Source organism: Geotrypetes seraphini, chromosome 11, assembly GCF_902459505.1.
Source record: "Geotrypetes seraphini chromosome 11, aGeoSer1.1, whole genome shotgun sequence".
Taxonomy (NCBI): Eukaryota; Metazoa; Chordata; class Amphibia; order Gymnophiona; family Dermophiidae; genus Geotrypetes; species Geotrypetes seraphini.
The window spans coordinates 50592741-50620491 of NC_047094.1; the positions used below are offsets into that span (position 1 = coordinate 50592741).

The 27751-nt window shown below is 42.8% G+C and overlaps 1 protein-coding gene across 4 annotated transcripts in view; it reads right to left on the reverse strand.

The window, feature by feature from the left end:
- Positions 1–27751, reverse strand: part of CRAMP1 (cramped chromatin regulator homolog 1) — a 318902-nt gene that overhangs the window by 6535 nt on the left and 284616 nt on the right. The gene's annotated exons all lie outside the window — the stretch shown is intronic.

The window sequence follows — 27751 nt, forward strand, 5'->3', positions numbered from 1 at the left end:
AGAGTATGAAGAGCTGATTCTCCAGGGTGAGAATGAGGCTTTGAAAAAAAAAAAACTGGAAGTACGATGGATTGGTTGAGATGAAATTCTGAGACCACTTTAGGTAGGAATTTCGGATGAGTACGAAGAACCACCTTATCATGAATGGTGGATCAGTAACTAAAGATTGTAGCTCACTGACTCGTTGAGCAGAAGTGAGGGCAATGAGAGTTTCCAAGTGAGATACTTCAGATGAGCCTTATCATTTGGTTCAAATAGAGGCTTCATGAGTTGAGAAAGGACAACATTGAGGTCCCAAACCACAGGAGGTGGTTTGAGAGGAGGTTTGACATTGAAAAGTCCTTTCATGAATCTGGAGACCACCGGATGAGCAGAGAGGGGTTTCCCTTCAATAGGCTGATGGAAAGCCGCAATTGCACTGAGATGGACTCGGATAGATGTAGACTTGAGGCCAGAATGGGATAAGTGCAAAAGATAGTCCAAAACAGAAAATAAGGAGGAATGTTGAGGCTCCTTATGATGAGAAAAACACCACGTAGAAAATCTAGTCCATTTTTGGTGATAGCGTTGTCTAGTGGTAGGCTTCCTAGAAGCTTCTAAAACATCTCTTACAGATTGAGAAAACTGAAGAGGGGTTATGTTGAGAAGTACCAAGCTGTCAGGTGTAGAGACTGCAGGTTGGTATGAAGCAGAGATCCTTGACTCTGTTTAAGCAGAGAAGGAAAAACTGGTAGACGGTATGGCTCCCTGCTGCTGAGTTGAAGTAGAAGGGAGTACCAGGGTTGTCTCAGCCATCGAGGCGCGATTAGAATCATGGTGGCATGATCGTTCTTCAACTTGACCAGAGTCTTGAGAATGAGAGGAAAAGGAGGGAATGCGTAGAGGAAAGGATTCGTCTATTCCAGAAGAAAAGCATCTGCCTCGAGGCGGTGAAGAGAGTATATCCTGGAGCAGAACTGAGGCAGTTTGTAGTTGTGGGGAGCTGCAAAGAGGTCTATCTGAGGCGTTCCCCACTGTGAAAAAATGTGAAGAGGCGAGGAATGGAGTGTCCATTTGTGAGGTTGCAGGAGACGACTCAAGCTGTCCGCCAAGCAATTCTTCGCCCCTTGAATGTAGACAGCTTTGAGGAAGGCGTTGTGATGGATTGTCCAGTCCCAAACTTCCAGAGCTTCTTGACAAAGGGAGGCAGACCCTGTCCCTCCCTGTTTGTTGACATAATGCATGGCGACTTGGTTGTCCGTGCGAATGAGGACTACTGTGTCGTGAAGGAGATGTTGAAAAGCATAGAGAGCTTTGAGGATCGCTCTGAGTTCCAACTGATTGATATGACATGGACGATCCGTACTGGTCCAGAGGCCTTGAGTACGGAGACCATCGATATGAGTGCCCCAAGCGTAGGTTGAAGAGTCTATCGTTAGGACCTTCTGATTCCATTGATATGCCAGGGTCCACTGCGGTATTCTGAGGTAAAATCTGGAAAAAGGAGTCACGTGTACTGTGGAGGCCATGTGACCCAGAAGTACCATCATGTGTCTCGCTGAGATGGAAGAGCAGGAAGACACTGTGTGACAGAGTTGAAGAGCTTCCAGACGTTGTTGCAGAAGAAAAGCTCTGAGTAGGACAGTGTCCAGAACAGCTCCAATTAATTGCAGATTCTGTGAGGGCTGAAGTTGAGATTTGGGAAAGTTGATTTCGAATCCCAAACTTTGTAGGAACCAGATAGTCTGTTGGTCGCTACAATAACCCCTTGAGATGTGGGATCTTTGATGAGCCAGGTGTCTAGGTAGGGAAATACCTGAAGACCATGATTCCGTAGAGCTGCTGCTACCACTACAATGGCACTTGGTGAACACTCTGGGAGACGAGGCCAGGCCGAAGGGTAGAACTCTGTATTGGTAATGCAGATTACCTACCCAAAATCTGAGGTATTGACGGGAGGCCGGATGGATGGGAATATGAGTATAGGCCTCCTTGAGATCCAGAGAGCTTGAGAAGGGGATAAAGAGATGCCAGGGACAACATTCAAAATTTTTCTTTTACTAAAAATTTGTTGAGAGCCCTGAGATCCAGAATGGGTCACAGATCGCCCGTTTTTTTTGGAACAAGGAAGTAACAGGAATAAAACCCCCGGTTCTGCTGTTCCAAGGGAACTGGTTCGATGGCATGGAGATGAAGCAGAGCTTGAGCTTCCTGAAGAAGAAGGGCAGTCTGGGATGGATTGGAAGAATACTCTCTTGGAGGAAGCTCTGGTGGAACCTGAGTGAAATGGAGAGAGTATCCTTCCCTGATGATGGTAAGCACAAGGAGGTTGGATGTAATTAGTGTCCATCAGTTGTAAAAATGATGGAGACGACCTCCTATAGGGGGAAATGGAGACAGAGACAGAACGATGGAGGTTATGCTCTGTTGTAAACAGTCAAAAAGGCTGAGAAGCCTTAGGTGCAGCAGAAGGTTGGGATTTCTGTTGCTTCTGAGGTTGCTGTTTTTCAGAGAAGGGTGAGTATAAGGAGCCGGCTTTGGAGCAAAACGCCTTTGATAGATAACAGCAGGGCGTGCAGGCTTGGCAGGAGCTGGCTTTGGTTTGGGTCTGAAGATGGAAGCAAATGATTTCTCATGGTCAGATAACTTTTTGGTGGCTGCCTCGATGGATTTATCAAAGAGGTTGTTGCCTTGACAAGGAAGGTTAGCTAAGCGGTCTTGAAGGTTAGAGTCCATGTCAGTGGTTCGAAGCCAGGCAAGACAACGCATAGCCACCGAGCAACCAGCCGCTCGGGCAGATAACTCAAAAGCATCATAAGATGATTGAAGGAGATGAAAACGTAACTGAGAGAAAGAAGCAATGAGTTCTTGAAACTCAAAATGCATTTGATTGTCCATATAAGGCAAAAACTTCAGCAGAAGAGAAAGAAGAAATTCAAAATAAGAAATGAAATAAAAATTATAGTTGAGGACTTTAGAGGACATCATAGCAATTTGGTAGATGCGACGTCCAAATTTGTCCATAGTTTTCCCCTCTATCAGGAGGAACTGTGGCATAGACCTTGGAAGGATGAGATCTCTTCTAGGAAGATTCAACAAGTAGGGATTGATGAGAAAGCTGCGAGTTGTCAAACCCTTGGTGATGCACAGTTTTACACCTCGAGTCCAATTTGCCTGGAACTGCTGATATGGAAAAAGGAGTCTCCATGCATTGAGTAAAAGTCTGATTCAAAAGCTTATGAAGTGGAAGCTTGAGACTCTCAGCCGGAGGCTGAGGAAGACGCATGACTTCTAGATATTCCTTAGAATATTTGGAGCCAGTATCCAATTTGACATCCAAGTCCATAGCCATCTGTCGCAGGAAAGACGAGAAAGAGAGATGATCTGGCAGAGCTTTGTCTCGAGAAGGACTCGAGGACGTCAAGGCAGCTTGTGTCGAAGAAGAAGCTGTGGCATGGAAAAAAGCATCGAAGAAACCTGGTGACTTGGATGAGGCAACCGAGACCGGAATATCCTCGAGGTCCAGCATCGGAGACCTCGAACAAGGAGTCGATGGTCTGGTCGAAGTTGGAGTAGAGCGAGGCTTCAAGGAAGCGGGTATATCTTGCGAAGCTCAATGCCTGGAAGAGTGCCTCGATGAAGGCCTCGAACGATGGTGAGAACTGTGTCTAGAACCAGATCTTGAGGATCGAGGAGATTTCGCCTCGGAGACATAAGCAGCCGATGCCAGCGTGTGAATAGGGCTAGAGGTTGTAGATTGAAGCTCCAGAGGCTTGGAGGAGGAACCTCGATGCACTCGCAAAGACTCTGCTCCTTGCTTTTCGTGCTTGGAAGGCAGACCAGACACTCGCAGAGACTCTGCTCCCTGCAAAGAGTGTGACTCCGACTGGGACATAGGAAGCGGCTTAACCTCGCAGGAGTCTGCTGAATGCCCAGGCAGGATAATAGGAAGCAGTTTAGTACTCATAATAGTAAGGTATTGAAGAAACTGCTTCTCTAATATGGTCTGGAAAGAAGCCGGCAAGGATGGATCCGCGTCTGAAACAGGACCACCTGCCTTGGCTGGAGGTTCCTTCGAGGCAGTGTTAATGTGTTTCAACTTAGTAGTCTTAGACACTTTAATCACCACCGGCGGAACCGACTGCTGAGCTATCGGACCTGAGAAAACAGGGGAAGATACAGCAGATGACATCGAAGCTAGAGCCGCTGCAAACGATGAAGGTTTGATGAGGCTCGTGGTGGAAGCAGGAGGCGTAGAAGGAGGCTCGATGGAAATCGAGGCCGAAGACACTTTCGAAGTCGAGAGATCAGTCGAAGACTCCATCTTGAAGAGCTTGTCCACCAGAATGCAACGGCGCTTAAAAGCATGAGGCTGAAGTGTTTGGCAAGGCAGGCACGATCTGGGATGATGGTTAGGCCCAAGGCACTTGAGGCAGCGTCTGTGAGGGTCCGTAATAGAGATCGTGCGCCGACACTTGCTACACTTTTTAAAACCTGTAGCAGGCCGGGACATAGGCCGAAAAATAGCCGCTGCAAAGTCGAAGCTCGCAGGCTGCGGCCGAGCGGCCCGTCCCGGAGAACGGACGGAAGACCAAAAAAAATTTTTTTTTTTTTTAACTAAACTAATTAAAACAAAATAAAACTGATTCGTGAAGAAAAAACACCAACTGCGGTCATAGAGAAGGCAAAAAGTGAACGAGGAGACGCACCCTATGCTGGGCGGGAAGGCACTCGCGCATGAGCGGTGTGGGCAACTCAAAACTTCTATTTTCTTCAAGCAAGTCTGCTTGTGAGGCGTCCGCATCGGGGCTCCGTCGGATGACGTCACCCACATGTAAGAATAGGCTGCCTGCTTGTCCTGGGATAAAACTGACACGTCATCTCTCCAAGCTCCAATACTTGGTCATCACATTCCCATAGAAGACGAGACTATTTCAGACAATTCCTGAGCTTTGAAACATAATACTTTTTAAAGAAAGTTCACAAAGTATAGAAAAAGTTAGATACATTTCTGTTAAAGAATATAATAAACTCTTACACAGCTTATAAAGTATGTATTTGAATATATAAAATCATATGATAATATGTGCTCTTAAAGAATTAATTAAAAAACTCTTTCTGACACCACTATTGAATTTTTCTGTCCCAATAAAACTGACAGTTTACCAAAGGAATGCAAAGCATAGTTCTTTTAGAAAGAAAAATATCCTTTCTTTATGGTTCAAACAATTTTATTTTCAAAAGCAAAAACAGGCAATACACAGTAGTCATCATAAAAACAATTACAAAGAACATTCCCCTCCCCAAGAGCTCAGTCTCAGATCCAACTCCAAATATGCTACCATCCTCCAGAGCTATCCTCCCATCCCACCAGGTACTCTCCTCCCACTCTACTGCAAGCAGTCCAAATCATGACAACCATATAAGTAGTGCACTACAGCCTCTGGGATGCAAGGACTGCAAATTGGGGTCCCAAATGTACAAGAATAAAAGCTTCCGTTTCTGCGACCTCTCGCATCCCTTACCTCCCAGGTAGCCAACAGATGCAACTGGTTCTGCCAATGGCAGAACGCCGGGGGAGTCCTGGACCGTCCAATATTTTAGGATACATTTACTGGCCAACAGGCTCATTTTCCTACAGAGAGTCAGGCTTCCCAGAGGCAGATGGCCAAAATCCTCAGGCAAATCCAAAACCAACTGAGTGGCTATACCCCGTAAAACTCTACCAAGCAAGCCTGACATATAAGAGACTATATGGCTCCAAAAATGGTGTATGACTGGATAGGACCAAAAGGCATGTCCCAGGGTGTGCTCCCCCTGCCCACACTTATGTCATTCGGGGGAGGGGAGATCTCCACTATAGCATAGTTGTTTATGAGTGTAACAGGCTCACAAGGTCACTCTATAATATGTTTCCTGCTACCAAGCACACGGGGTCACCCCTGGCATCACCCTAAGAGTGCGGACAACATCCCAATGTCCCAAATTGACCTTCAACTCCGTCTCCCAACTGCCACAAATTTTTAGATAGTCTTTATCGGGCAGCAAAACCTGTAGACTTTTATGAATTCATGATACCGATAAAGGCACCCCCTCCTCCTGGGAGAACCCCCCCCCCCCCCGTAATCTAGCCCTCATAAGTTTACCCAATTGTGTTCTGTTGAGGGACCTCCACATAATGCCCCACTTGATGACACGCAAACTGCGCTCCTCAGGTATCCCCTTACCACCAACCGCAAGTCTGCATGGGGCAATAACTCTCCCTCCTCCCCCAAAAGGTACTCCATCCTGGAAATACCTCTCGCTTCCCATAACAAATAAATCCCCATCTCCTAGCCTGGCTGAAAGGCTGGATTGTCCCTTAACGGCAAAAGATCCATGACCTGTGGGTCCCCCGCCAAGCATTTCAGAAGCCATCGCCAAGCATCTTGCAAAGAACAAATATCCTTTCTTTAAACAGTGCCTTTTTATAGTCAAGCAAAAGATCCTTATTCTAAAAAAAAAAAAACCCCCGAAAAGATTCCAGGAAGTATGCATTATTGAATATAGACAATAATTTTATCCCTAGAAAAAGATATGAAACTATCTTTCATGGGCAGCATGTCCTTAGTATTGGATTGTAATGCAAGCTAATTAGCCTTTACTGCTCTACCCATTGTTTACTAAAGAAGTATAAAACATGCTCTATACAGAAATGCTCCTTCATTATGACCATTACAGACTTAAAAATGTATTGCATAGAAAATGAAAATAATCCTTACCAGATATAGACTTCTAAAGAAAATGTACTATATACTAGAGAATAGATCCAAATATATTTCTTATACTTGAAACACAGCATGGTCTTCTAACTAAGCTGACAGATTTCAGATTTTTCCTGTAGCCTGCATTTCTTTCTCAGGTTTAACAGAGCAATCTAATCTAAAGACATGAGAAAATATTTCCCACACTGAGAGACAAAACCAGTTTGAGAACAGATAAATATTCTTAAATTAGGAAAAAGGAAAGATTTATATTTTAAAATCTAGCTTTCAGTATACCTTGTTCTTCCACTGTTTCACTATAATGGACTAAAGAAGATTCAGGTTTCAGGGTCAAGGAGTCACTCCTAGCCAGGCTGTAATGTTTACAAAGCATATGCTCCTTATAACATAGCCCTATTTAAATATTTTATATATAGATTCAGAAAAGAAGCGTTTAAGTATTTACTCTTCAAGTACTGACTTATATTTCAACAGTTTACTAATATATATATATGTCATATCATTATTTATGTAAAATCTAACCTCAAAAAGAGCCTCTCGCTTGCCTTTTCTGTTTTGCAGCTGAAGAGATAGCAAAATCAATAGTTTGTTATTAAAACATGGGGGAAGGCTCTGCTTGCTTTGGATCGGTAGCATGGAATGTTGCTACTCTTTGGGTTTTGGCCAGGCACTAGTGGCCTGGATTGGCCACCGTGAGAACGGGCTACTGGGTTTGATGGACCATTGGACTGACCCAGTAAGGCTACTCTTATGTAAAGGTTAACCTAATACATTACTATGTCAAGTTAGAATAAAGAAGCGTGTCAGTAACCAGACCTCAAGGACATACTGATAGAAGAAAAGATTCTAAAGTCCAGCTCTACACTCCACAGATAACTTCCATGGCAACAGTCCAAGGGCCAACCAAAAATCAACAAAGGTCGGAAGCTCCTTCTAATTGATTCTTTCTATTACACTATTCTAAAGATTAAAACAGCAACCCATATATTATCTCTATAATATAATTCTATTTGAATATCACTCATACACATATTTTTATACACCATTCATTGGAGCTCCAATCATTCATACATATCTCACATACTCAATAATTATTAAAGCACATAGAGGAAATTTCAACAGACTGCTTTTCTTTCTCAGTATTGAAATACAGGGTCAGAGAGCAACCCAAGTCAAAGGCCCTATCAGCCAGTCCCTTGGGTATACCAGTTTAAACATTGAACAAAGAAAAAGCAAAAGGCAGGAAAAGAATCCTTTGGTTAAAAGCCTGAAAACAAAGAGAGAGAACCTTAGGATTTTCACTTAAATCTTTCCTAAATCATGCTTAACCAGCAAATTACACAATTTTATATATATATATATATATATATATATATATATATATATATATATATATATATATATATATATATATATATATATATATATATATATCTTTTCCCTCTCTCTCTAGTATATTGTCTTCCTGGTCCTCTGTTAACAATATCCTTCTTATTTTTTCAACTTTCATCTTGTCCCAGAGCAGTTTTTGCATAAGCCACTCACTTCATTCAGGTGTTTTTTCCTAACTGTCCTGATGGGTTCTTTTTCTATCTAGTATGCCTGGAAATTAGTGGAAATACATGTAACTGTGGCATCCCTGGGACACAGTTCTTTACCATGTTAACCAAAGCAACATCTCAATGGATGGAGAGTTGACATTACTAAGTATGCTGTGTTCGTTTGTATAGGGAAGAAGAGCTGTACAGGCATTTGCTGACAAAGATTTATAAAGATTGGAGATTTTGGTGTCAAAGAAGGTAGCCAAGTCCTGTGAAAAAGGATATTGGGAGATGTCCAATGAAGGTGGATTTGGAAGTAGTTAGAGATTTGAGGATGCAATAAAGTGCAGCAGAGGTGGGGGCCTTAACTATTTTCTTGGAGTAGTACTGTTTTTTTTTTTTAGCAATTTGGAGTGCTAATGTATAAGATTTGGCTATAGCAACAAAGATGTTTTTTGTAGTGTTGCTGGGGAAGCATCTCCATTTGCGCTCCACTTTGCGTAGCTGATTGTTAGTATGAAATAGGGCATAAGTATACTAGGATACTTTAAATCCTGGTTTGCAGCAGTGAGGTTTGAGTGTAATTAGCGCTAAGATGTTAATGAAATCTTGGAGGGAAGAATTCCAAAGATGTACTTGATAGATTTAGAAAAGTATCAAGGTCAAGACCTGAATGTTCAATCAGAATATGAGGAGTTATTTTACTAAGATCCCAAAATACACTGGAGAGATATACAAGTGGGGTCAAGCCGTTGTGGGTATATTCAAAGTGGAGTAAGGTGTGATGCGTCCAGGGATAAAATGTGAACTGAAATTGTGTAAATTATGCAGGGAGCTTGCTGATGAGAGAATTAGGTCCCAGGTATTTCCTGTAGTATGGGTAGGTCCTGAAAAATTTGAGATGAGGCTCAGGTCTTGTATAATTTGCAGAAAATCTTTGGAATAAAGATTATGAGGTATGCTTAGAGGAATGTTTAAGTCTCTGAGGATAATGGGGTTAGATAAATTCATGCCGTGATCTGTGATAGTGGAATAAAAGATATCTAGGGTAGTTTGAGGGGTCTAGGACAATTCAGCACAACTGTTTCAGCACAGCCATTTCAGCACAGGACAGTTCAGCATGGCCATTTAACCGCAGCTGTTTCATCACAGCCATTGTAATGGCGAACATTTACCTTGCTGAAGCTACGAGGTTTGAAAGACAGGGGGGAATATTCCCCCTCACCCCATTGGTGCTTCTTTATTTTACCTTCACCCACCTGTGGACTTCTTCTTCTGCCTCTGCATCATCTGGTGACTTCAAGGTTTGAAAGAGGGGGACATAGCCCACCTCAACTCCCACTGGTGCTTCTTTCCTTTCCTTTCACCCACCTGCGGTCTTCTTCTCCTGCCTCCTCATCATCTGGTGACTTCAATGTTTGAAGGGGAGGGGGGCATCATCACATATCAATCAGGTGCATTGTAAGGGTTCCCTTTATATTGAAATGGGAAGACTTCCAGGGTAAAAGGTTGACTTTAAGAGGGTGCCTTAATATTAAGAGATGAACAGTCTGAACTGAAAGGGCCATGATGAACTGTCCCGTACTGAAACGACTGCTCTGAAAGGGCTATGCTGAACTGGCCATGCTGAAACGGCTGTGAAGAATTGTCCCATTCCCAAGTTTGAGTTGGTGGGGGAGGATAGTAGATCAAAAGAAATTCTGTTGGGAAGAGATGAGGAGATTTTAAAGCAGAGAGACTCTAATTGTGTAATAGAATGAGAGATGAAGGCTGCTAGGGGGACATGGACCAAGTGGACGAGAGTGAGACCTCCTCCACAATGTCCAGATCTATTTGAGCAGAAGTTAGTGTAGCCCGCAGGTGCGACTTAATGGAGGTAAGTTATAACAGAAGTAGTGAGCCAAGTTTCTGTATAACACAGGAGGGTCAAGTCTAAGTGTGGAAATGATGTCTGCAATAATATTATATTTGTTTTTCAAAGAATGGCAGTTTAGTAGAGCAATTTGGAGTGCGTTTTGGGATGAAGTATTGGAGAGTACAGCAGATTCATAGGTTGTAATGGTAAGGGAGATCAGAATGAACATAAGCAGTGCCTCTGCTGGGTCAGACCAGAGGTCCATTATGCCCAGCAGTCTGCTCACACGGCGGCCCATCAGGTCCAGGACCTGTATAATATTCCTCTATCTATACCCTTCTATTCCCTTTTCCTTCAGGAAATCATCTAATCCCTTCTTGAAGTTCAATACCGTACCTTGTCCTATCACGCCCTCTGGAAGTATTGGGTGAAGAACCTCCTAGCATTGGTTCTGAATCTGTCCCCTTTTAATTTTGCCGAATCTGTCCCTCTCCACTTTCTCTGTACCCTTCATGATTTTGTAAGTCTCTATCATATGCCCTCTAAGTCTCCGCTTCTCCAGGGAAAAGAGCCCCAATTTCTCCAGTCTTCAGCGTATGAAAGGTTTTCCATACCTTTTATCAAACGTGTCGCTCTCTTCTGAACCCTCTCGAGTATCGCCATATCTTTCTTTAGGTATGGCGACCAATACTGGATGCAGTACTCCAGATGCGGGCGCACCATCGCCCGATACAGCAGCAGGATAACTTCTTTCGTTTTGGTTGTAATACCCTTCTTGATTATACCTAGCATTCTATTCACTTTCTTAGCGGCCGCTGCGCACTGTGCCGACGGCTTCATTGTCTTGTCCACTATTACCCCCCAAGTCCCTTTCTTGGGTACTCTCACTCAATAACAGTCCTCCCATCTTGTAGCTGTATTTCGGGTTTCTGTTTCCTACGTGCAAGACTTGACATTTTTCTACATTGAACTTCATCTGCCATCTCATCACCCACTCCCCTAGATTGTTTAGGTCCCTTTGTAAATCTTCGAAGTCCTCTATAGTCCTAGCCCCACTAAATAGTTTGGTGTTGTCTGCCAATTTTATTATTTCACACTTCATCCCTGTTTCTAGATCATTTATAAATACATTGAATAGCAGCGGTCCAAGCACCAACCCCTGCAGAACACCACTCGTGACCCTCCTCCAGTCCGAGTAGTGGCCCTTCACTCCTACCTTCTGCTTCCTACCCGCCAACCAATTCCTGATCCATCTGTGTACGTCTCCTTCTACCCCATGGTTCTTCAGTTTCCGAAGTAGGCGTTCATGGGGTACCTTGTCAAAGGCTTTTTGGAAGTCTAAGTATACATAGAAACATAGAAAGTGACGGCAGAAAAAGGCCGAGGCCCATCGAGTCTGCCCACACCATTGACCCATCCCCCTATTTAATCGCTCTCTGATGACCTTTCCCTCGTAGAGATCCGACATGAGCATCCCATCTGTTCTTAAAATCTGGCACGCTGCTGGCCTCAATCACCTGCACTGGGAGCTTATTCCAGCTGTCAACCACTCTTTCAGTGAAGAAGTATTTCCTGGTGTCGCCATGAAACTTCCTGCCCTTTATTTGCAGCGGGTGTCCTCTTGTGGCCGAGGGTCCTTTAAGAAGGAAAATATCATCTTCTACCTTGATACGACCAGTGGCATACTTAAACATCTCAATCATGTCTCCTCTCTCCCTACGTTCTTTGAAAGAGTATAGCCGCAATTCGTTCAGCCTATCTTCGTATGATAGATCTTTGAGCCCCGAGACCATCCTGGTGGCCATTCGCTGTACCGACTCGACTCTCAGCACATCTTTACGGTAATGTGGCCTCCAGAATTGTACGCAGTACTCCAGATGAGGCCTCACCATGGTTCTGTACAAGGGCATTAGGACTTCGGGCTTCCGACTAACAAAGCTTCTCCGGATACAACCCAGCATTTGCCTAGCCCTGGATGAAGCCTTCTCCACTTGACTGGCCATTTTCATGCCTTCACTGATGATCACCCCCAAATCCCATTCTGCTGTAATCCTTGCTAAGGTTTCACCATTTAATGTGTACGTTCTGCACAGATTATTGTTGACCAGGTGCATGACCTTGCATTTGTTAGCATTGAAGCTAAGCTGCCAGGTCGAGGACCAAAGTTCCAATAAAAGCAGGTCTTGCTTCATGCTGTCGGACAGACTGCCGTTACTCACAGTGTTACATAGTTTGGCATCATCGGCGAATAATGCTATTTTACCTTGAAGCCCCTGAGTCATGTCTCTTATGAATATGTTGAAAAGGATCGGGCTCAAGACCGAGCCCTGCAGCACCCCACTGGTCACCTCCGACGTTTTAGAGATGGTACCATTAACCACCACCCTCTGAAGTCTACCACTCAGCCAATCGTGGACCCATGCTGTAAGTGTTTCACCTAATCCCATCGATTTCATCTTGCTCAATAGCCTGCGGTGGGGGACGCTATCAAAGGCTTTGCTGAAGTCCAAGTACATGACATCCAGGGATTCTCCCAAATCTAGTTTCCTTGTTACCCAAAGAAACTGATGAGATTGGATTGACAGGACCTACCCTTGGTGAATCCATGTTGGTGGGGATCGCTTAGTTCCTCCTCGTCTAGTATCATGTCTAATTTGCGTTTGATGAGTGTTTCCATGAGTTTACTCACTACCGATGTGAGCCTCACCGGTCTGTAATTCGCAGCCTCTATCCTGCAACCCTTTTTGTGCAGAGGAACGACGTTAGCTGTTTTCCAGTCCAAGGGCACTATTCCCGTGCTCAGGGACAGATTGAAGAGTACAGATAACGGTTCCGCTAGGACGTCCCTGAGCTCACTGAGCACCCTAGGATGTAGATTGTCCGGCCCCATTGCTTTGTTCACCTTGAGTCTTGATAATTCGTCGTAGACGTCTCCGGAAGTAAACTCAAAATCCCGAAACGGGTCTTCTGAACTTTGCTTTGCCTGCAACTGTGGACCAGACCCCAGTACCTCGCAGGTGAAGACCGAGCAGAAGTATTCATTTAGTAGTTCGGCTTTGTCTGAATCTGATTCTACATACTTCCCATCTGATTTCCTAAGGCGCACTATCCCATCAGTGTTTCTTTTTCTGTCACTAATATACCTGAAGAAGGATTTGTCGCCCTTCTTGATGTTCCTTGCTAGGTTTACCTCAGCTCGATTCTTGGCCTCTCTGACTGCCGCTTTCACCGCTGTAGATTTGGCCATGTATTCCAATTTAGCCTCCCTTGTCTCTGAATGTTTGTAGGAAATGAATGCTAATTTCTTTTCTTTAACGAGATCTGAGATCTCTGCGGTGAACCATTGGGGTCTATTGTTTCTTCGCTGTTTGCTTGCTGATTTTATGTATCGGTTCGTTGCTACATGTAAGGGAGATTTCAAGGTTGACCACATATCCTCCACATTATTGGCCACAGCTTGGATTTGTAGTGCGTGATGGATGAAATCTCCCATGCGTTTGAAGTCAGCGCCTCGAAAGTTGAGTACTCTTGTTGTCGTGCTTGATCTAGTGAAATCTTTCTTGAGGTTGAACCATACCATGTTGTGGTCACTGGAGGCTAACTTATCGCCTACCGAGACCTCCGATACGCTTTCTCCATTGGTGAGTACCAGGTCCAGTATCGCCTGTGCCCTAGTGGGCTCCAATACCAGTTGTTTGAGTTGTGCTCCTTTAAAGGTGGATAATAGCCTTCTGCTGGCACTGGTTGTCGCTGTGAGCGTGTTTCAATCTGCATCCGGCATGTTGAAGTCCCCTAGCAGTACAGTGTTTTCCAGCTGTCTTGGTGGTCTGTATATTACACCAAGATACAGACACTTTTCTTTGCCTCTGGCTAGGTTTACCCAGAGGGATTCCCCGGAGTACTTGACCTCCGTGATTCTCGTAGTTTTAATGTCCTCCCTAGTGTATAGCGCTACCCTTCCTCCTAACTTGCCCTCTCTGTCTTGACGATGTCTATGGGGTTCCTTTTGTCCATCCGTTTGTTAATTCCTTCGAAGAAGTTCAATAAGTTTGTTAGGCACGATCTTCCCTTGCAGAAGCCATGTTGGCTTGTTTTCATAAGTTTATTCCTTTCTAGATGCTCCTCAATGCTATCTTTTATCAGCGCTTCCGCCATTTTCCCTGGAATCGAGGTCAGACTTACCGGTCTGTAGTTCTCCGGGTCACCTCTTGATCCCTTTTTAAAGATGGGCGTAACGCTGGCTATCTTCCAATCCTCCGATATCACACCTTTCAGGGATAGGTTACAAACTTGCTGTAGTAGTTCCGCTATTTCCTCCTTTAGCTCTTTCAATACCCTAGGGTGGATTCCGTTCGGGCCAGGTGATTTGTCAGTTTTTAATTTTTCTAACTGCCTGTGTACGTCTTCAAGGTTTACTTCTATGGATGTTAATTTTTCTGCTTGTTCTCCTTTGAAGATTTGTTCAGGTTCCGGTATGTTGGATGTGTCCTCATTTGTAAATACTGATGAAAAGAACGTGTTTAGTCTTTCTGCCACTTCTTTCTCCTCCTTCACCACTCCCTTCCTATCTCCGTCATTCAGTGGTCCCACCTCCTAGCCGGCTGCTTCCCTTTAATGTATCTGAAGGTTTGAAATTTTGTGCTTCCCTGGCTAGCCTCTCTTCATATTCTCTTTTTGCTTTTTTAACCGCGAAGTGACATTCTTTTTGATACTTCCTGTGTTCTTTCCAGTTCTCCTTGGTTTTACCCTTTTTCCATTTCTTGAATGAATTCTTCTTATCACCTATCGCTTTCTTTATTTCTTTATTTATCCAAGCCGAGTCTTTGGTTCAGTTCTTTTTGCACCCCTTTTCTGAATCTGGGGATATACAGATTTTGAGCCTCACTCACCGTGTCCTTAAATAAAGACCAGGCTTGCTCTACAGTCTGCTAATTCTTTGAGCTGTTCCTAAGTTTCTTCCTTACCATTACCCTCATCGCTTCGTAGTTTCCTTTCTTGAAGTTGAAAGTTGTCGCTGTGGTTCTCTTTCCCTTTGATATTCCTACTTCAACTTTCAACTTGATCATGTTGTGATCACTGTTTCCCAATGGTCCCACAACTTCCACTTCCTTTGCAAGTCATCTTAGCCCATTAAGGATTAGATCCAGAGTAGCATTCCCTCTCGTCAGTTCTTTGACAAGCTGATCCATGAAGCAGTCATGTATAGCCTCCAGGAATCCGGTCTCCCTAGCGCATTTTGAGTTTCCAAGTCTCCAGTCTATCCCGGGATAGTTGAAGTCTCCCATATTAATCGTGTTACCGCTTTTGCATTCTCGTTTCATCTTGGCTTCCATTTCTTTATCGGTAGCTTCGGTTTGCCCAGGTGGACGATAGTACAGGCTCATCTTGATCTCGGGCCTTTTCCTTCCCGGTATTTTAACCCATAGCGATTCCAATTTGTTGGTCATCGCTGCTGTGTCCACTATGGTCGAGTGCATGCTTTCTTTTATGTATAGGTCTATTCCTTTATGTATAGGTCTATTCCTCCTCCTTTCTGACCTGACCTGTCTTCGTGATAGAGTTTGTACCCTGACAGAGCTATGTCCCATTTGTTTTCTTCATTCCACCATGTTTCAGATACTCCAATGATATCTAGGTTCTCAGTTTTGGCCATGACTTCTAATTCCCCCATTTTGTTCCTTAGGCTCCTTGCATTAGAATATATGCAATTTAAATCCTGGTATTTTTTTGTCTTCATTTCCTTTCTCTGTGGTTCGATCTTTATTTTCTTCTCCTGTGCTACAATCCTCTTATCCTCCTCTTCTGGAACAGTCAACTCCTGTGTTTTGCCCGTTGTTTCTTCCCAGCATTTTACCCACTTAGTATCTTCACAGGATACCTTCTTCCGAATCGTCAACACTCGGTCAACTGTCGGCTTTCCCCTTCTTCTTAGTTTAAAGCTTGCTCTATTCTTTTCCTGATGTTGTTTGCTAGAAGTCTAGTTCCCGCTGCGCTCAGGTGCAGTCCATCTCTCCTGAAGAGCTTGCTCTTGCCTCATGAAGTGGAACCCCTCTTCCTCACACCATCTCCTCATCCATGCATTTATTGATTGTAGTTCCGTCTGCCTCTTCACATCTGCCCTCGGTACTGGTAGGATCTCTGAAAATGCAATGTGTGGAGGCCGTAACTTAGGTCAAAGGTGATGGTTCCAGATGACTGGGATGGATTAGGTCATTGCTAAGATGTAAAGCAGGGGTGTCCAACCTTTTGGCTTCCCTGGGCCGCATTGGCTGAAAAAAATGTTTCTGGGGCCGCACAAATGCGCAAACGCTGCAGCAAGACAGAGGAGGGAGCCGGCAAGAGGGTAAACACCTGGGGGCAGCAGAGGAAAACACTGCATCGCCCTCGACCAGGGCCACACAAAATACTTCACGGGGCCACATGCGGCCCTTGTGTCGCAGGTTGGACACCCCTGATGTAAAGGATAAGGCAGAGCAAGCAGGAAAATCGGGACAACTTAGAGGTTATCGTGAACTTGCAAAGAGGATGTGCATTTTATAAGAACATAAGAAACGCCATCTCTGGATCAGTCCTTCAGTCCATCAAATCCGGCGAACCGCACACGCGGAGGCCCTGCCAGGTGTACACCTGGCGTAATTTTAGTCATCTATATCCCTCTATGCCTCTCGTAAGGAGATGTGCATCTAGTTTGCTTTTGAATCCTAGGACGGCCGATTCCGCAATAACTTCCTCTGGGAGAGCATTCCAGGTATCAACCACTCTCTGCGTGAAACAGAATTTCCTGATATTTGTCCTGAACTTGTCCCCCCTTAACTTCATTCCATGTCCTCTTGTCTGTGTCAAATTGGACAACGTAAATAATTTTTTCTGCTCTATTTTGTCGATTCCTTTCAGTATTTTGAAGGTCTCGATCATATCTCCTCGCAGTCTCCTTTTCTCAAGGGAGAACAATCCCAGTTTCTTAAGTCGATCCTCGTATTCCAGTTTCTCCATCCCTTTTGTTGCTCGTCTCTGCACCCTCTCCAGCAGTTTTATATCCTTCTTTAGGTTGGGAGACCAATGTTGGACACAGTATTCCAAGTGGGGTCTGACCATTGCTCTATAAAGCGTCATTATAACTTTCTCCGATCTACTCATGATTCCCTTCTTTATCATGCCCAACATTCTATTTGCTTTCTTTGCCGCTGCCGCACATTGTGCTGATGGTTTTAGGGTCTTATCTATCAGTACACCCAGGTCCTTTTCTTGTTTGCTCTTACCCAGAGTTGCACCTGACATTCTATACTCGTGTTCCTTATTCTTATTGCCTAAATGCATTACTTTGCATTTCTCCACATTGAACTTCATCTGCCATTTCTCCACCCATTTCTCTAACTGGCACAAGTCGCTCTGGTGTTCCTCGCTATCCTCCTGCGATCTGATTGCCCGGCATAGCTTTGTGTCGTCTGCAAACTTGATGATCTCACTGGATGTTCCTTTTTCCAAGTCATTTACCGGTATATAAATATTAAATAGGATCGGCCCAAGTACCGAGCCCTAGGGTACATCACTAGTCACTTTCTCCCAGTTGGAGAACTTCCCATTTATGCCCACTCTCTGTTTTCTGTTCTCCAGCCATTTGCCTATCCATCTTAGTATATCTCCCTCTATTCTATGGCTTTGTAGTTTCCTGAGAAGTCTTGTGTGTGGAACTTTGTCAAACGCTTTCTGGAAGTCTAAGTATATTATGTCCACCGGTTCTCCACTATCAATTTGTTCGTTCATGGTCTCAAAAAATTGAAGTAAATTCGTTAAACATGATTTCCCTTTCCTGAAGCCATGTTGACTGGCTTTCATCAGGTCGTGTGTATCCAAGTGCTGGACTATGCTATCCTTGATCAGTGCTTCAACCATCTTTCCAGGGACAGACATAAGGCTCACAGGTCTGTAGTTGCCTGGTTCTCCTCTCGACCCTTTTTTGAAAATTGGCGTGACATTCGCTATCTTCCAGTCATCTGGAATCTGTCCAGTTCTAATTGTCAGGTTGGCAAGTTTTTGCAATAACTCTCTGATTTCAACCTTCAATTCTTTTAAGATTCTCGGGTGAATTCCATCCGGTCCAGGGGATTTGTCACTTTTAAGTTTGTCGATCTGGTAGTATATCTGGTCCAAGTCCACTTCTACTGTGGTGAGGCTGTCTTCTATTACTCCTTTAAACACTTCCACTGCTTCTGGTATTGTTGCGGTGTCCTCCTTTGTAAAGACAGACGCAAAGAAGGAATTTAGTCTATCTGCAATTTGTTTGTCTTCCTTGATGTACCCTTTTCTTCCCTTTTCCTCTCCTGACGTTGTTTGCTAGAAGTCTAGTTCCTGCTGTGTTCAGGTGCAGTCCATCTCTCCTGAAGAGCTTGCTCTTGCCCAGGTGTGCACGAAGGAGTGCACAAAGAACTTCCTGGCAGAGCTACTTTAGTGTATGAACAAATACCTTGCTACATTTTGAGACTTGATGGGATCCAAAGCACCAAGAAAAGAGAAGGAATGGGAACATGGAAAATAAGATGGCAGAGAATTGTGCTTTGCCGTTGCTACCCAATTGCATTGCTTCTCTTACTGTGGTGGTGGTGTAGGCTTTGACACCTAGATCAGAGCAGTTATTGGGTCAAATGTCCAATTTGGAGGCAATGCTGGCAGAAACTACAGGCAGTCTCTGAGTTAGACACCCGACTTAAGTACAACTCATACTTAAGAATGGGGTTGTGGCTTCATTTGATTTCACTGAGCAGTATTTCCAGTGGTATAGACTCCTTCATGTCTCCTGCAGCAGATTCAGAAATGATGCATGGCCACATTAAGAACAGTGTGTGGTTGTGCATGTTGTACCTTAGAGGGTACACTGGTAGGGATAGTTGACCCTTTTGTCAATTGGAAGCAGAGGTAAGCAGCGAGAATCTTAAAATTTATAAGTTCTGAGTTACATACAAATCCGACTTAAGAACAGCTTTAAAAATGTAACTCGTTCTTAACCCAGGGATTGCCTATACTTGTTGTACCAGGGTGCTGGAGTTGCAAATATTCACATTGGAAGATACCACATCTGTAACGAGCAGGGAGCTTGTGACCCTGTGAGACCAACTGCATCAGAAAGCAGACAAGCTGGAAGATCTTGAAAATAGGTCTTGTAGGGGAAATCTGTACTTCCTTGGATTCCCTGAAATGGTACCTGAAGCGCATCTAATTCCGATACTGGAACAGTATCTGGCAGATGTACTTTTCACCTGCAGCAATAGGACCGATCAAGTTTGAATGATCACTTAGGCTGCCATATGGGAGTAGAACACAGGCCTACAGTAATCATAGTGAACATATATAACTATATTCACATAGTGGAACTGTTGAGATGATACAGAACCAACAATGAATCCTTGAAGTATAGTGACTTAGAAATTCAGATTTTTCAAGATTATCCCTCTGCTCAGCAAGAAAAAAGAAGGGTGTTCACTTAGTTCTGCAATAAATTGAATACATTTATCTTATCTTCACTTATCTCCCCTGCTCCCATGAGCTCTACTCAGCTGGTAAGTCCCTATTTATGCCCTTCTCTTCAACTGCCAACTCCAGACTTCGTCCCTTCTGCCTTACTGCATTGTATGCTTGGAGCAAACTGCCTGAATCCCTATGGCAGGCTCTGTCTCTGGCAGTGTTCAAGGCCCAGCTAAAAGCCCACCTCTTTGAGAATGCTTTCACCTTGGGTTCTAATCTGCATCTCCAACCCTATGTGTCATGTCTGCTGTCCAAGTTAGATTGTAAGCTCTTCCGAGAAGGGACAGTCTATAAATGTCAAAATGTACAGCGCTGTGTATACCTTTCAGCGCTATGTGATACGTAGTAGTAGATTCATGCTGCTTTATCCAGCTATTCTAAAAGTGTTTAGGGATGGTCACTGGCTCACTATGGACTCTCTCTCTGCAGCGCAAGATCTGGTAAATACTTTGGATATTAATGGGGAGTCTGCAACTCCATGACTGTACCACAGCTTTTATTATTTGTTGTTTATGTACATTGCACTTTGTTTAAATGGGTTGAGGAATCTAGTTTCTGCTGTATATCACTGCTTTTTTTCTGAGTCTGGGTGGAGCCTATACGTAGCCATTATTGGGGATTGACAAGCTTTAGAGGTCTGGTGGGGTGGGGGTCCTGTAAGCATATGAGTGATCTCCCACATTCCCCTGTTGTTCTTATGGGGTATATGACTGAGTTAGAGTTTTGTGGGGTTTGGGGACTTGGGTGGGTAGAGGGTATGGGAGAGGGAAGATAAAGGGGTAGTTTCATTTGTGCGGACAGTGAACAAAAGAGACTTATGGATGGAACATGGAGAACTCCTTCTTTCAGAATACATGTACACCTATTTTTGACTGCATGGATAATCTCCAGGGAGGCTGGGCTCTGGGTGAAGGACTATATTGACATCTCTATTTCATCTGTTAATGCAGCTTGTAATGGGATACAATCAAGGACTGTGGGGGCATTATGTATATCTCTGATTAAATGAACAAAAATCCTGGCTGCCCTAGATAGGCTGCTGATTATTGCTTGTCTGCAAGAGCCCAGATGCAGAACATCTAAAACTCAAATATTGCTGGGTAGGGAGGAATATTTTGTATTTCCTAAAGGTAGATATGGAGGTGTGGCAGTTCTGGTAAGAAAATCTTTGCATTGTGAAGTCAAAGTACTCTTCAAATCTCCTGAGGGCTGTTATTTGGTTTGCCACCTGAATCTGCAGGGCAAGGTAGTCAGTTTATTGGCTGTATATGGTCCCACATCACATGACCCCCCCTCTTTTTGGTAACAATTGGTCTTTGTTCACCATATCTAGGTCAGCAGTTCTTGGTTGTTGTGGATTTTAATTTGGTCATGTACCCAACTATGGATAGGTCCATAGTAATTTCTTTCTTATTTGGGAACCATGGTAAAAGGCTCTGCAACTTTTGCAGAGCCCTGGGTCTAGTGGAGGCTCTTACATTCTGTCATATAAAATTATAATCCAATACACATCTCTCTTAGGCACATGGCACCTTTTCTCACATAAATTACAATTTGTGTTCTACTCCGGTCTTTTCCACCATAATAGCTACTACCATTGTTCCAATGAGGGAAAGGGTTCTTATTATCAAGAGCGGAAATGGTATTTTCCCTTGCCTCTGATCAGGAGTTTCAAAAATACTTGGTGGGGAAATGAGATGAATATTTTGCACCCACTGATCAGCATGTACATAATCCAATTCTATTTTGGGATGCAGCAAAATCTGTTTTGCATGGCGCTATTTCTTATACTAATGCCCTTAATCAATGTATAGCTAAAGGCATAATTGCAATGGAGAAAATTATTTTCCAAAGCCACATATAGTAGAAGTCAACTTGGGAAAAGTTTCTTGCTACTCTGAATTCCCTTTTGCATGAGTGCACTCATAGAGGGCTGTTTTTCCTTAAGTTCCAATTTTATAAATATGGCAATAAACCAGGAAAGTTAGTAGCACGTCACAGAAAGGTAAAAAAAACTTACTGTTTTTGAAAAAGAATGATGGTACCATTGCTTTCAGAGTTGAGAATATTGCACAGGTGTTTCTAGAATATTTTAGTAATATGTATAGTGTTGATGTGGAGTTTTTGCCTGTTTTATTACCTCCCCTTTTTATTTGTTTACAAATTGCATTTAATCCTTTAATTTTTTTTACTCCCTTTTTCACATGTTTTGTTTTGTTAAAATAGTTCCAATTGTCTTGTTACGTTTGTTTTTTAACCTAATTCTTAACTAAATGTAAATCGTATTGGATTTGGATTTTGCGATCAAATCAAATATTTTAATAAACTTGAAACCCTGAAACAAATTTGGTGAGTATTTACAAAATTCTGGAATGCCTATGTTAACCCTTTCAAGCGAAGGAGCTACAGAGGGCTATTAAATTGTCAAAGCCTCATATGACTCCTGGGCCAGACGGCTTCTCTTGTGACTTTTAGGAATGAAGATGGAAAAACTCTGTGGACCCTTCATTGCATATTTTACTACTACAGAAACTACAGGGAGGTTCCCTAGATGAGACTCAACTCAGTCCTGGAGTACCTATCAGAGCACAACAGTACCCCTTGCCAATCAGGATTTTAGGATATCTATAATGAAACATAAAATCATGTCAGATAAAGGCCAAATGGCCCATCCACAAACTTTTCCTCTCCTAAGAGATCCATCCCACATGTCTGTCCTACACTTTCTTGAATTCAGACAGTCTTTTGTCTCTACCACCTCTACTGGGAGACTATTCCACAACTCCACCACCTTTCCTATAAAAAAGTATTTCCTTAGATCAATAGAAATAGTTTATAAAATGGATATTTATGCTGGATGTAGCCAGAACTTGGACGTTCATTATTCATGTAGTTTAGAACAGTGTTTCTTAACTTGGTCCTGGAGTACCCCCTTACCAGTCAGGTTTTCAGGACATCCACAATGGATATGAATAAACCTGATTTGCATACACTGCCTCCATTATATGCAAATTTCTTTCATGCATATTTATTGTGGATATCCTGAAAACCTGACTGGCAAGGGGATACTCCAGGACCAAGCTGAGAAATCTGCCCTAGATTTGCCAAGAAAGCATTAATAACATTGCTTTTAAAACCAGGGAAACAAGAAGACACAGACACTTATTACCTCATTTCTTTACTCAGTGTAGAGGCCTATACAATTGGTTTACAGTGCAAAGTTCCTTTACAATTTCATCACATACATCTTGTGACAAATCCAGATTGCCCTATGCTCCTTCAAGGCAGAGACAGAGAAATGCTGTCCCTGAGAAAAACACACAGCTGAGGAGAAAGCAGTCCCATTCCCCTATCAAGGTTGTGGGGGTGGAGCTATGAGCTTCATAAAGAGCAGACAGTGAGTGAGGAAAGGGGTAGGCAGCCATGCAGGGAGAGATGTGAGCTCTTACCCCAGCCAGCAAGCAGCAGAAGTGGAGATTGGGAGATGGAAGAACTCCCTTCCTTTCCAGTGGAGGAACAGCCTGAGAAAATGGAGTTTGTGAATATTTCAGTCATGGCAAGAGTCAGGAACTTATGCAGAAGCCATGGACATAAATTGCTGCAAAAGTGAGTTGTGGGGATTTTGAAGCTGCCAGTGTTTCTGCTAATTTGGGTTTTGAATTTTTGTGTTTGAAATTTGCTGCTATGGAAAATTGCCTGCTAGGAGAGTGACTAAGTTAAAACAAGAAATGGAACTTGAAGGCTGTTGAATGGCACAAGGAAAAACCCTGAGTTATATTTTTTTCTGTTTGCTTTGGTGATTGCACTGCATTACGTTTTGAACTGAACCAGCTGAGAAGCAGTTGGCAAGCAACAGCTGAAGAAAAGCTGCTTGCTTGAATGCCGACACAGTTCTTACTGAAGTGCTTTGAGCTCTGGGGATAATAATCATTCTCTAAGGTCTATGAGAATATCCAGGGCATGTTGAATGGAAAACTGCTTGTGACAATACTTTGTGCTGCTTGTGTAAAAAACTCCATTTGAAACCTTTTCCATGTGATTTACAAAGTTGGTTAATTAACCTGTATACAAGGCTATCCTGGTGAAGAGGACTATAGCTTAAAGCTTAAGTCCAGGAACCAGCAACTGAACTTTCAACTATTCTTACTTCAACTGAGAGCCTGTGTTTATTTTATTTTCTTTTTGAAATTGTTGTTTTGATGGGAGTTTTTTGCACTGCAAGATAGAGGTGAGCCTTAACCACAATCTGGCTGGTGGCCAGAATAAAAGCTGGAAACCTGCTTTGTTGTCCGAGTCTTTCTTCTCTTAAAAGGAGAGGAAATACTTACCTGCAGCCCTCTTGCAGGCAACAGTCAACAGACTTTAAATCTGAAGGGTTCCCTAAGTCAGTGGGGGTCATGCCAGCTTATAGTCACAAGGCCCACTGCGCTATCAAGGGGTATGGACTGTGACATTTTTAAGGAGTATTATGTGAAAAGTAGATAATCATAGACTATTACAGCTTTGGCCTGTGGATCTGGGTCTCCCTTTGGAGGATGAGCTTTTGGATACTACCCTGCAACATATGAAATTTATTTGCTTTAATATGACCCTATGGGAAGTGCAATACAAAATTAAGAGGCCCTACCTCTCTCCTAAGAAGGCTCATCTGTTGAAACTAACTTCCACAACTGCTTGTGTTAAGTACAGCTGTCCTATTATGTTTTTGGGTTACACATTCTGGTCCTGTCCTTGGAGAGCAGTTTTTTGGAAATATATTTTAGACTTTATATCAAATATTTGGAAGATTCCAATTTGAGCTACACCAATGATAACACTGGCCAACACTCATTTTGGTGCCTCTAATGTTGGACCTGTTTCTGGGTATATTTTTATTTATTTATTTATTCATTTATTTAGCCCGTCCTCCCAAAAGAGCCCAGACCTGCTGATTCAAAAAATGGCACCAATTTTCTCCTCTCAGCTCTGGTTTTTGAGATATAGAACATGTTCCATATACCACTCTTCATTTTGCTCGCCTATTAAAAAATCAGGATATTTAATGTAGTGTTTAAATTAATAACTTTTAAGCATGAAGGAAACATATTAAAAATTAAAAGAAAAGTGTACAACATGAAAATTTACTTATTTCATACCAAAAGCACAAGTTCATGATACATAACATAAATCTTTATTTATATACCGCAAAAGCCTTTTGGTTCAAGGAAAAATGGCTTAAGAAACTCAGTGAGCTACATCAATGGAGAAAGGACTGAAAATTGTATAGATTGCAGAGAGGGAGGTAAATAGGTAAGCATGTTCATAGTCTTAGAGCAGCAACATGGAGTAGAGTGTCAGGTCGGGAGTGTTTTTCATGAAGAATTTAAGGTGGGTTGTCCTGTTTGGAGAAGAGGAGCATTCTGAAGTGCATGTAAGAGGTTGATGTTCTAGATCAGGTGGCTCCATTTGGGATCGCTGGAGGCTGCTTGGTAAGGTAGGAGTGTGTTGATGAAACTCTTTTGGATGAATCCTTTAATTGAGGGGAAGGCCAAGAATGATTAAGGCCGAGCAGATCGTCCGGGTCTGACGAATGGAAACTGATTGGTGAAGTGGTTGGGCAGTAGACCGTACAGAGCTTTGTAGAAGAGACATCTGAATTTGAAAAGTACTCAGCTCTCAATTTTCAGCCAATGAAGTTTTTGGTAGAAAGGTGTGATGTGGTTGAATATGAGCCTCACTGTGGTATTTTGGATGACGCTTAATTTCCAGAAGTGTTTGTGTAGTCCAGCTAGATAAACAGATGATGTTGCAGTAACCTAGGATGCTTAGGACTAGTGTTTAGACTAAAAGTTTGAAAGGAGCCTGGTCAAAGTATTTTCTGATGGATCTGAGTTTCCAGAGTGTGTTGAATCCTTTGCGCGTGACATGGTTGACTTGGGCAGACACTGACAGTTGTCTGTCTAGATGCAAGCCCAGGATTCTGATTGTGGATGAGATAGGGAAGTTGGTTCCCCTTAGGGCAGAGGTGTCCAATGTCGGTCCTCGAGGGCCGCAGTCCAGTCGGATTTTCAGGATTTCCCCAATGAATATACATGAGGTATATTTGCATGCACTGCTTTCATTGTATGCTAATAGATCTCATGCATATTCTTTGGGGAAATCCTGAAAACCCGACTGGATTGCGGCCCTCGAGGACCGACATTGGACACCCCTGCCTTAGGGTTATGGAGTTTATTGAGGAGATGGTGGCTATGGCTAAGAAGTATTTTGTTTTCTTGGTGTTCAGTTTTAATTTGAAGTGGGTCATCCAATTTTCTATTATAGACAGGATGGGGTCTATTCTGTATATATTTCTATGGGCATCAGGCATGTGACAGGGAGGCCGATTGTAATGTCGTCAGCGTAGCTGTAATGGGAGATATTTAGACTGCTGAGTTGTTCTCCTAGGGAAGCAAGGTAAACATTAAAAAGCAAGGGCGACAATGGGGAACCTTGTGGGATGCCACAGTTGCTGGTTCATGCTGTGGATAGTGTGTCTTCAGTCTTGACTTGGTGGCTGAGATTTCAGGAAGCCTTTGAACCAGTTCAGTACATTGCCTGTAGCCCATAGGCATCTAGGCATGATAGCAGCAAGTCATTCCAAACTTTCCAGTCATTCGACACACAAGAAGCTCCTTTTGTAAGACTTCCGAGAGTGGGATCTGCCAGGATAATCCTACATAAGATTCCAACAATAGTCTGCCATCATGTGTACATCCCATCTTCCTTGGTATCTGGCTTCCATTTTTTTTTTTTTTTGTGTCTTAGTGAAATCTTTCACCTTGCTTTTTGCTTAAGTCACCAAAGTTCTCTGGAAATCCATCTGACTATGCAGATAATGGACTTAACACTCATGTTACAGCCAAGCCTAATGAAATGAAAGAGCATATCCTCTACTAATTGTGTGTAGTTGTCTGCCTTCTTGCTGCCAAGAAAGTTTTTTTTACAACAAGAACAAATAAAGACCAGGCACATGATTCAATTTAATTCATTGATGCTATGAAATGTGGGTCATTTATAATTTGTCTGATCTGTGGCCCATCAAAAATTCCTGCCTTCAGTTTTTCCATGGTAAGTCCAGGTAACATATGCGCTAAGTATTCACTGCACAAACTGTCTTTTATTCAAAGCCTTTATAAATTGTTTACATTTTTATGTCAGTGTGCATTATAGGAAAGGAAGCAGACCAATAGTTGTGAAACAAAGGCCATTATAAACACAAAAAAATGTGGGTAATTTAAATACATAAATTTCCTATTCCAAAAAAGAATGCTTGTTATGACATCCTGATTCTGCAGAAGAGATCTTTTAAATAACAGTAAAAAGATTAATAAATTCAACCATATCTAAGAAACTAGAGCTGATGTGGTCTATATAATACAATTTTCTGAATCAGCGCCCCAAATAATCCCAGGAACAGGTTAAAAAACCCAAGGCACTAATAATTTTTTTTTTTTTAATTGGCCTATGTAATTTTTGGAATCCTTCTTCTGTGACCTACTCAAAGGATTTAAACATTTTCTACATGGTCCATTTTGATATGTATTCTGGTTCTGTGATTCTCACCAGAGCCACCATCAGAGAAGCAATAGCACTCAGCCTTAATTCATCTACAGTCTTTAAAGTGCTGTAAAGTGTCAGACCTAATTTCAGTCAGAGGCATCCATTTTCGAGCAACTTATTTAAGTTATTCCATTTTTTTTCAGCCAGTCCTCACAAAAGGTTACAAATCAGGTACTCGGTTTTCCCTATCTGTGCAGGCAGACTCATAGGCTAATGTACCAGGGGCAGTGAAGGATTAAGTGATTTTCCCATGGTCCCAAGTAGCAGTGCAGAGTTTGAACATATAGCTTCAGAATACACCACACTCTCCTCTAAAATACCCTTAGCCCTTTGTCCAGAAGCTGAATTTTAAAAAATTAATGCTATCCACAGGATGTTATTTATCAGTGACTCAGTTTTGTTTTGTTTTTTTTGTAAGTATCTTGATTATACACTTCTCCCTCCATATTCACTATGATAGGGGATTAACAGAACCGCAAATACAGAAAAACCGCAAATAACTTTTTCATATG